The sequence below is a fragment of the Crocodylus porosus genome, unplaced genomic scaffold (genome assembly GCF_001723895.1).
Source record: "Crocodylus porosus isolate Cpor-Errol unplaced genomic scaffold, CroPor_comp1, whole genome shotgun sequence".
NCBI lineage: Eukaryota > Metazoa > Chordata > Crocodylia > Crocodylidae > Crocodylus > Crocodylus porosus.
This window is the reverse complement of record NW_017728913.1, coordinates 29,568,943-29,577,295: the sequence shown is the minus strand read 5'-3', so window position 1 is coordinate 29,577,295 and position 8,353 is coordinate 29,568,943. Positions and strand designations below refer to the sequence as shown.

The following is an 8,353-nucleotide window of genomic DNA, read 5'->3' as shown; positions in this document are numbered from 1 at the left end:
CGCACTTCAAGAGGGATGTGGACAACATGGAGAGGGTCCAGAGGAGGGCAACTCGCATGATCAGGGGGCAGCAGGGCAGGCCCTACTAGGAGAGGCTACGGGACCTGAACCTGTTCAGCATCCATAAAAGAAGGCTGAGGGAGGATCTAGTGGCCTGTTACAAACTAGTCAGAGGGGACCAGCAGGCATTGGGGGAGTCCCTATTCCCCCGAGCACTACCAGGAGTGACTAGGAATAACAGTCACGAGCTGACAGAGGGTAAATTCAGATTAGACATCAGGAGGCGCTACTTCACTGTCAGAGCAACTAGGATCTGAAACCAACTTCCAAGCGAAGTGGTGCTGGCTCCTACCCTGGGGGTCTTTAAGACAAGGCTAGACAGTAGTCTTTCTTGCCACGGCAGGGGGTTGGACTTGATGATCTGCTCAGGTCCCTTCCGACCCTACAACCTATGAACCTATGAGTCCTAGGGGATCTCATAGCCTGATGCACAGAGATTCAGTTGTTCAACTCTCATTGTTTTACATAGCAAAACATTTCAGTATATTTGAAATTGTCTCATTTGGCAATAATAGACATAAGGGGAGAAAGGGGGAGAGTGACTGGTTAACGTGAGGCCTTGTAAGTTAGATGACCTATTTTTCCTACCAGTAGTAGTTAATATAAGACTAGAGGCAGTGGGTGAAATTTTCCTTCTAAATTCTAATTTCCTTTGTAATATCTTAACATCCTTGCATATTTTCCTGTGAAGGAGGTCTTTTGTTTAGGAAATCTGCCAAAACTGAACTTTTGTGGCCTGGCTGAATCCAAGCATGAGCTTTTCGAAGTTTTATATACCTTTTGTGTATTTGCACAGATACCATGTGAACTCCAGGGGGATTTAACAAAAAAGCCCCTTCTTGATTACAATTGAATGAAATGAAGTTAGAGAAACAGCCCAGTAAATCTCACAGATGCATTTAATGGAGACAGTGGCATACCGATATAGACATGAGGGTCATCCTTGGGGCAGAACTGGGGAACCATCAGTACAAAAATTGCTTTGCATCTCAGTGAGCAGTAGGCTGATACTTATTTTGTTTCTCTCTTAAAAAAACCAAAAAACTAGACTGTATCAAAACAAGCACAGAGCAGATGTATTGCTGTTACTTACCTTCTTCCTTTTCCCCTGTTCCCTAAATTTTACTTTTCATCCCTGATCCAGCATTTTGCAACCTCTCGTGGAGGGGCTCTGTTTTGCTTCATTTTGCGGTATTCCCAGGAAGTTCCTGTTCTCACTGGGGCCTTATGTTATTATAATAAAACAAATAATAATTGCTGGGGCCAGACAGTAGAGGGAGACATGAGCACATGTACTAAATTAGTGTAATTATACCACTATAGTTCTTAACTGTTGTCTGTGATTAGTCTGTTAACCAGGGTAAAGACTATCCAGTAACATAATAATAGGTGAAGATGTATAAAAATATTTTTTTATTTTTTATATAAAAATGGTGGACTAATTTATGCCATTCATTAACACCCAGAAACAATCTTTAAAATGCACATTTGATTTAGAAATCCTAACAAATGCTTTGCCATCTTTCCTACATAATTTCATGCATTTACTTCCCCTCTCATCTTTAAGCTTCTGCTTTTTCCACCCTATGCTTGTTACAGGGAAAACAGAAGTTTTCTATAGTCACATGGTTTAAATTAATTTTGTGATGTTATCTCTCAAGCAAAATGTGTTTAGGACAGTTTCGTTACATTTTTATTAGGAGAAAATACATTCAGGAGAAAGCAGTGGTGACCAAAGAACAGAGATGTAAGTAGGCTTATGATGTTGTCTAAATTATAAATATCAGCTTGATATTTTTCATTTAACTTCTGTAAGCTTGCTTGGTCTTAATGGCAAGGCTTGAGTGCTCTATTTTAGATCCTCATTAGGAAGATGTGACCACATATCTAAAATTCTTAACATCTGAGGCACTTGGGAATCATATGGTTTGTAAGAACTTAACCTTCCTTCTGCAGAGCAATCAATTAAGATCAAGACATTTTGTATCCAGTAAGAGGATCCTTATAAGATACATACACTTCGTTTATAGGTCTTGGGCAGTGTCTCTGCAGAAAACCAGTCAGTGTAAAAAGCTAAATAGTCTCAAGTAGGAACCATACTCAACAGCAAGTTTGAAAGCAATTTTTTAGTTGTTTCTCATATTCTGATTCTATTTGATACTGGTGTGATTTGCACAAATGGATCAAGTATAGTATATCGCCCTCTAAAAATATGAGGTATTTTCTTTGCTATTCTTGTTATTTTGTAGAGTCACTAAAACTTTAATTACACTTTCAAAAAAACATGAGCTAGTAAATTTGTTTATCTGTGTTAAACACCTGCATCAACTATTACCATAGGTTACATGACCTGGTACACTTAACAGTGCATTCTGGGATTTAGTTAAATTTTTACTTCTAACTCTGTGTATAACCATAGGTAAGTTGTTCAGACTATTTCATTGATGCACTTGAGCATAGGCGATGTGTGGGTGGGGGGGCATGTGCCCCCCCGACAGTGCTGTCCTTGGTATCTGCAGGAACTTGATGTGCCTCTCCTGACAGGGCTGTCCCTGCTGCTGACACCGCTGGTGGTGTCTGCGGATGCTTGTCAGCTCCGGCCCCACTACCACCACCAGAAACTCACCAGCTCTGCTCCCGCTTCTGACACTGCTAGCGGCTTCTGCAGGTACACCCCCAGACTCAGGAGGTACCAGTTGCCTCTGCACTTGAGGCAAATCATGGAGTTAATCAGGAGATCCTGGCAATTTTCAGAGTGAGTTAGGTTGACTTTTTTTTCCTTTTTTTAGACTCTTTGGAGTCTCCCCCTCTGTTTAGATATTGCTAAATTATTCATCCCTGGGAAACTCGCAAACATGTTTTTGAAGAGCAGAACTACATGTCAGACTTTTTAAAATAGGAAAACCTATATATGCACTCAGGTTACGCACAGAAATTACATATAGTCCAGTATAAGTAGGGCTTACCAAATTCACGGTGGAAGTGGGGTACGCTGCAGTTCCTTTATTCTTGCAGGTTCCCCTGCACACTGCACTGCTGATCTGTGGAGGGTCCCTGCTTGCAGATCACTTCTGATCAGCAGGGAAAAAAAAAACTCAGTTTTAAACATGGTGCTTATTTTGCCTCCCCACCTGTCAGCAGCAAGCAGTGGGGCTGTTGGAGACCCTTGGCCAATCAGTGGCAGGAGGCAGAAATGGCAGCATGTTTAAAACATCCATTTTTGCTTCCCCACCAATCAGGAGTGAGCCGCAAGTGGGGCCCCTCCACCAATCAGCAGCAGGGAGTGGGGGGGGAACAGGGGACATGCAGGGCAACTGGCAAGATTAAAGCAGTTGCAGTACACTCCACTTGTACTGTAAATTTGGTAGGGCCCTAGGTATAAGTGATTGGAAACCAATCTAAACCTGTAACAGAACAGAAGTTCAGTGCATGTAAACTGTTTTAAAAATGGTGGAAGTTGGTCTAAGATAGACCTGAATGGATGTAGTATCAGATTTAATTGGTTTAATTTAGACTAGCCTATTGAACTTCTGTACCATTTCACCTCCTCATTCAAGTTAGGTTGTGGTCCCCTGGCAGCCCAGGCAAGTTGTGGGCTCCCATACCAGGCCTGGGGAAAGAAGATGTGCTGGACCAGTCGGGGGGGGGAACCCCCTGCCATATGCCTCCCAACTGTTCTAGCTGGGTCTGGGAGGGGGCTGAAGAGGTAGAGGTTTCCGCTTCTCTCTCTTCCCCCTTTGCCCCAACTGCTAACAGCTGGTGGGGGGGTGGGGCTGGCAAAGAAGCCGGTAAGTGGGGGAGTGGGGAAGCCCCTTCTGCATGCCTCCCCAGGCTGTTCTGGCTGGGCTTGAGAGGGCTGGGGTAGATGCAGGGGCCTCTTTTTCTCTCTTTCTCCCTGCAACTGCTAATAGCTGGTGGGATGTAGGATTGGAGAAAGAAACCATGCTGGGCCAGTCAGTGTGTGGCAGGGGGAGCCCACACCTCATACCCTCCTCAGTTGTTTTGGGTTTTCATGGACTGGGTCTGTGCAGTGGAGGCCTCCACGTTCCCCCTTTCCTCTCCCTCCACTGCTGCTGGCAGCTGGAGTGGGGCAGGGGTGGGGAGAGATTCTGTGCTGGTTCTCCCCTCCCTGTGGCTAACAGCAGGGGGTTGGGGGTGTGCATGGCAGCCGGTCAGGCATGACCCACCAATTATCTGGATTTGGCTGCCCTAGGGAGTCTCTGGCATACTCTCCGGAGGCATGTGAGTGTGCCCCCAGCTTGCTGGCCTTGGCCAGTGCAGACATCTGTGTGCCCCACTCCCTTCAAAAGAAGAATTTGTGCTGTATTTGTTCCCAATCCATTCTACACAGCTTAGAGAAACCCACAAAGGTTTGATCAATTCTGCCTTGTGCTTTTTGAATGTCTGCCACACACGCATGCAGCATTTTGAATTACAAAAACAGTGTGTTCTATAGACACAGCAATGGTTAAGAAAGTATTCATAAGTTTGTGCCAAGTAGGGTTGCCTCTCATAACATAATTTCTGTTTAAATGGAAAAAAAGCAAATCTATCTGTTTCCCTCTCCTGCTTCATGAAATCATACTCATCCCTGGTATGTAAAGTTCATCATAGGTTACAAAAATAAATGGTCAGAGTCTCTTGTTAAAATCTTGGCTAGACACACACACACATGCTATTTCTTATCAAGGGAATCTACAAGGGTTCAGTGTTTTGTACAGGTGAAATATTATGTAAATGTTGAGTCTGAATAATCCAAAAGGACAAAGTAGGATTAGAAAGGCGTAAATATTGTATGGTACAATGTGTTATGCTTCATATAAAAAATCAGTAAATATATAATATGTCTTGTATATAATATTTGAAGCTGTAAATACAAATATACATATTTACAGCTTCAATGAGAGAGAGACTCATACAGAAACTAACATAGGTTTTCAAGGTCCTTTTCATTGTATCAGTTAATAGTAATTTGATCAAATCTAGAAAAAAGTTATCAAAATTACCAACTACCATCCCTACTCTTCTTAAGATGAAAGGCAGAGTGGTTGTTGTGGGAGACTCCCTCCTGAGGGGGACTGGGGGAGCAATCTGTTTCCCTGACTGCTTAGACCAGGAGGTGTGGTGCCTTCTGGGGATTCGTATCCAGGACATAGCTAAGAGGATCCCAAAGCTTATCCAGTCCTCCAACCACTACCCTATGCTCCTTATCCATGTGGGCACAAATGGCATGGCTTGAAACAATTCCAGCCGTGTCATGAGTAGCTACAGGGCTCTGGGAGTAGGGCTTCGGGGGTTTGGAGCACAGGTGGTCTTTTCCTCTATCTTCCAGGTTAAGGGTCATGGGCTGAGGTGGGAGAGACGGATTGATGTAGTCAACTGAAGACTGCAGCGCTGCTGTCATTGTGAAAGCTTCGGCTGCATGAGCACAATGTGCCTTTTGGTGAGAGAGGCAGTGGTCTGCTGGGAAGAGATGGCCTTCACCTCACCTCACTGGGAAGGAAGTTCTTTTCAGGCAGAATGGCTGACCTGCTTTAAACTAAGCCCACCAGGGGATGGGTGGACAACCACCAAAGCACACCCACTTGGCAACTACTGAAAAACCAGCACGTTAGGGCACTCAAGGTAATCCACTCCTACCCCAGCCATAGAATGGTGTCCTCCTCGGAGTACAAGGTGGCCTAGGGCTTCCATTGGGACACTTATGTGTCTGTACACCAGTGCCAGAAGCTTGGGGAACAAACAAGAGGAACTGGTCCTCCTGCTAAACAAGAATGAGATATAGAGTTACAGAGATAACGGAGACCTGGTGGGACTCCACCTATGGCTGGGCCACAGGTATAGATGGCTATACCCTGTACAGAAAAGATCATGCAGAAAAAAGGGGTGGAGGTGTAGCTTTCTGTCAAGGAAAATTACATGTCCTTGCAAGCTGACATTGGCACCCATGGAGGATGACTGGAGACCCTCTGGGTTAACAAACGTGTGGAACATGACACAGGGAACACAATGGTAGGAGTCTACTACAGACCGTCTAATCAGGAAGAAGAGCTTGACCAGGAATTTGCCAGGGAACTGGCTGAGGCTGCATGCTCTTGGTGCCTGTTTTTTCATAGGAGACTTCAACTACTCAGACATCTCATGGGAAGAGCACTCGTCCAAATCTGAATGGTCACAAAGCTTCCTCACGTGCATGGATGAGCTCTAGCTGACTCAACAAGCCTATGGACTGACAAGAGGTAAAGCACTGCTGGACCTGGTACTGGCCAAAGGGGGTGATCTAGTCAGTGACCTAAGAATTGAAGGAAAGCTGGGAGACAGTGACCAGGAGCTGATTACTTTTGCTATACATCACAAAGCTGACAAGTCAGTCAGCAATGCAGAAGTCCTCAAATTTAGGAAAGCTGACTTTGATAAGCTTAGGAGGATTGTTGTTGAGGCCCTAAGGGGCCACCATTTGACAGGGAGGGGAGTCCTAGATGAGTGGTTGCTCCTTGAGGGAGTGATCCTGAAAGCACAAGGGATGTCCATCCCATCTTGGTGGAAAGGTAGCAAAAGGGCACAGCAAACCCCTCGGCTCAGCAGGGAACTCATGGACCTCCTACATCTAAAAACTAATCTGGCCAGGGGATGGCTTATAAAGGATGGAAGACAGGAATCACTACTAAGGAGGAGTATTCTGCACTGGTCCGTACCTGTAGGGAGGGAAGCAGGAAAGCCAAGGCTGCAACCAAACTCTAACTGGCTACATGTATTAAGGACAATAAAAAGTCCTTTTTCAGATATGTGGGGAGTCAGAAGAAAAGCAAGGGCAACATTGGACCCTTGCTAAACCAAATGAGACAACTGACAGCTGACACCCAGGAAAAAGCCAACCTGCTTAACGGGTACTTCGTGTCAGTTTTTCACCAGCCCAAAGGGACTGCCCTGCCTAACATGATGTAGGACGGCCAGGGTGATGGTGAATTCATACCCAACATCAGTGTAGACCTTGTAAAAGAACACTTTGAGAGGCTGGACACCTTCAAGTCAGCTGGTCCTGACAGACTGCACCCCAGGGTACTTAAGGAGCTGGCAGGCATCATAGCCCAGCTACTGGCAAGACTATTTGAGAACTCATGGCACTCAGGTGAAGTACCCAAAGAATAGAAGAAGGCCAATGTGGTGCTCATCTTTAAGAAAGGGAGGAAAGTAGATCCAGGGAACTACAGGCCAATCAGCTTGACCGCAATACCTGGAAAGATTTTGGAAAAAATTAGCAGAGACCATTCTTGACAAGCTGGCTGATGGCAACATTTCGAGGGACAGCCAGCAAGGTTTTGTTATGGGTAGGCCTTGCCTGACCAATCTCATTTCCTTCTATGACAAGGTATCATATCACCTGGAAAAGTGAGAAGAGATTGTTGTCATATATCTGGACTTTAAAAAAGCCTTTGATCTGGTGTCCTCATGGAAAAATTGGCCAACTGTGGCCTCGGCTACATCACAGTCCGATAGCTGGGGAATTGGCTCCAAGGTCAGACCCAGAGAGTGGTAGTCAATGCATGTGAATCATCATGGCACTCTGTAACCAGTGGTGTCCCCCAAAGCTCTGTCCTTGGACCTATAATCTTTACCATCTTTATTAATAATGTGGACATTGGTGTCAAAAGTAGATTGGCCAAGGGTGCCGACAACACCAAACTTTGGGGTAGAATGTTCACACCCGAGAATAGGCTGGTGATCCAGGCTGACCTTGATAGGCTTAGAAAGTGGGCAGATATAAACCTGATGACATTGAATATGAAAAATGTGAGGTACTCCACCTTGCAGGGGGGGGGATCCACATCGTACTCAGCAGTGCTACGCTCACTAGCACTACAAATAAAACGGACTTGGGGATCATTATTGACCACAAGATGAACATGAGCCACAAATGTGATGTTGCAGCTGGTAAAGAAAACAAAACTCTGGCTTGCATCCATAGATGCTTCTCAAGCAAATCTCAGGATGTCATCCTCCTGCTGTACTTGGCTTTGGTGAGGTTGCAGCTGGAGTACTGCATCCAATTCTGGGCTCCACAATTGAAGGAGGATGTGGAGAAGCTTCAGAGAGTCCAGAAGAGAGCCACATGCATGATCAGAGGGAAAGAGAACAGGCCTTATGAAGAGAGGCTGAGAGCAATGGGACTCTTCATCCTGGAACAGTGCAGGTTCAGGGGTGACCTGGTGGCAGCCTTTAAGTATATAAAGGGTGTGCATCAGGATTTGTTCACCAGAGCGCCCCAAAGGATGATAAGGTCCAACTGTCACAA

The 8,353-nt window shown here is 45.3% G+C and overlaps 1 long non-coding RNA gene across 1 annotated transcript in view; it reads right to left on the bottom strand.

The window, feature by feature from the left end:
- LOC109309827 overlaps positions 1-5,878 on the bottom strand; it is a 14,725-nt gene extending 8,847 nt beyond the window's left edge. Inside the window, exon 1 of the long non-coding RNA XR_002101069.1 lies at positions 5,867-5,878. This is a non-coding gene — a long non-coding RNA (uncharacterized LOC109309827). The remainder of the gene's footprint in view (positions 1-5,866) is intronic.
- Between the last annotated feature and the right edge of the window lie 2,475 nt (positions 5,879-8,353).